Consider the following 2,500-nt stretch of genomic DNA (forward strand, 5'->3'; position numbering starts at 1 on the left):
TGTCTCGTTTAAAAAACACACACATATTTGTGTTCCCTCTCATTTAGTGTAGTCTCTCGTCCTCTCTCACCACGGGGTTCCCCTCCCTCCCCTCTCTCGTCCCAGAAGCTGCCTTCTCTTTCATTCCAATCTTCAGTGGAGAGACGACGCTCTCGCTCCAAATCCTTTCATTTGGAGGATTACTAAAGTGTGGCTTGATATCAGAGTGGAGGGAGGAGGAGGGGGGAGGAGAGGGAGGGTGGGGGGAGAATCAGCATCCAGAAGCATCACAACACTTTCACTCGCTGGTGTTACGACGGCTCAGGTCATGACACGAAAAGCATTTACAGAAGATTAGATTCAAGTATGTTCGTTTGAAGTTTTGCATTTATCTTAATGTCGATGTAGGCGCTCATTCTCTCTCCTGACCACCAGGGGTTGACTCCTCTGGTTGTATAGAAGTCTATGCTTCATGTGTTAAAGCTGCATTCTCTCTCCTGACCACCAGGGGTTGACTCTTCTGGTTGTATAGAAGTCTATGCTTCATGTTTAAAGCTGCATTCTCTCTCCTGACCACCAGGGGTTGACTCCTCTGGTTGTATAGAAGTCTATGCTTCATGTGTTAAAGCTGCATTCTCTCTCCTGACCACCAGGGGGCGACTCCTCTGGTTGTATAGAAGTCTATGCTTCATGTGTTAAAGCTGCATTCTCTCTCCTGACCACCAGGGGTTGACTCCTCTGGTTGTATAGAAGTCTATGCTTCATGTTTAAAGCTGCATTCTCTCTCCTGACCACCAGGGGGTGACTCCTCTGGTTGTATAGAAGTCTATGCTTCATGTGTTAAAGCTGCATTCTCTCTCCTGACCACCAGGGGGCGACTCCTCTGGTTGTATAGAAGTCTATATAAGTGACTCTACTTCTCAGTAAACATTGTAAACATGAGTTTATGTCTCAATCTCTAGTTTCTAGTCTTCTTTATACAGCATGATGTTCATTTAGTACATTATGGTCTGTCATAGTCAAACAGACCACAATAAGCAGGGGACGCTTTAGGGCCGGGGCTTACTGTGATTGACAGGTTGACACCAGAGACATATACCTCACTCCTCAGTCCAGATATGATCACTTCCTGTTTATTTAATTCAAATTAAAACAACATGGCGACAACACGTTCACCAAACTCCAGGGTCCAAAACATCACGACTACGTCCACTTAAAAAACAAATACTGCCTCAATATTAAGGCCCGTAATACACAAAGGTACCTTACACTCCAAAACTTCACTGTAACTTAAAATATTCATGAGTAGATAAGTATAACAACAACAACAACAACAACAACAAAGTTTGTGTTACTTATTACGTGTTTTATTGCTAAGAAATAGCCTATGAGAGAGTAGTTTGCGAAATATTGCACAAGTATTGCCGTTCATGTGCAACCCTGCATGCTCCTGCGGCTACAATCTTTAAATCACTTTAATTTCCCTCGTCTTGCAGCGCCGTGGCGTTCCCTGGTTGTCGCGGTTCTGCAACAGGCTTGCAAACTGTTGGCCGGCTGCAAACCGGCAAAATGCCCTCAAACCCTCAATCGAGACGCTCGCTCTGAATGAGCTGTTTATGTGCACAAACGAAATCCTCTTAGACCAGAATAATATCGGCACATCCCACATGTCTTAATCTGAAAACCTCACATGGAGTGAAGACTAATTGAGAACAATGTTTACGCGACACGAATCAAATTCTGAATGTTGTCGTTCTGTGTGCAAATGGTGCTGAACTGTGATTGGTGCGTGGAAGTAAAAAATAAACAGCGTTTGTGACATGAATTCAACCTTCATGAATTGTTCGTTTGTGTTGAAACCGTTTCAGAGACGTTTTCTTTAACTTAAATGGACGTTTTTTTGTAAGACGATGCTCTTAAATCGTATTATACTGTTCCTATTATTTTGTCCACCTCGTATGACGGTGGGTTGAGCGGCGAAAACGTCTGTACACCTGTTCACCGCCTCGGTACGGTCATAGGAAACCTGGAAAAGACCTTAAATAAAGTCCCAAAAGTTGTGTAAAAGCCGTGTAAATGTGTTATTTTCATGTGTTCATGACGTTCATTCACGCTGAGTTATAAATAATGAATCTGCTTTTAAAAGAAAGAGGCTCAAAATATCAGCAGCATACATACAGGCATCTATATGAATGTTTATTCTTTGAATCAAACTATTGTCTCTCATTCATTTGAGTCATTTAAGGTTTACTGTATGCTTTGAATCCTCATTGTTAGTTTAAATACTACATTTTATCACTTTTTACTGTTTAAAGTCATGGAAATTTGGTTAGAAGTCATGAAAATGTGTTTAAAAGTCATGGGAATTTGGTTAAAAGACATGAAATCTTGGTTTAAAGTCATTAAGATGTTGTTAAAAGACATGAGATTTTGTGAAAAGTTATGTAAATTTGTTAAAGTCATGAACATTTGATTAAAAGTCATGAACGTTTGATTAAAAGTCATGAACGTTTGGTTAAAA

The 2,500-nt window shown here is 41.0% G+C and overlaps 1 protein-coding gene across 6 annotated transcripts in view; it reads left to right on the forward strand.

Annotated features, from left to right (window-relative positions):
- The window catches only part of wdpcp (WD repeat containing planar cell polarity effector), a 63,858-nt gene that overhangs the window by 18,717 nt on the left and 42,641 nt on the right, over positions 1-2,500 (forward strand). The gene's annotated exons all lie outside the window — the stretch shown is intronic.

Source organism: Clinocottus analis, unplaced genomic scaffold (assembly GCF_023055335.1).
Source record: "Clinocottus analis isolate CAN_PGR_092001 unplaced genomic scaffold, fCliAna1.0.p SCAF_8, whole genome shotgun sequence".
In the NCBI taxonomy this organism is placed as follows: domain Eukaryota; kingdom Metazoa; phylum Chordata; class Actinopteri; order Perciformes; family Cottidae; genus Clinocottus; species Clinocottus analis.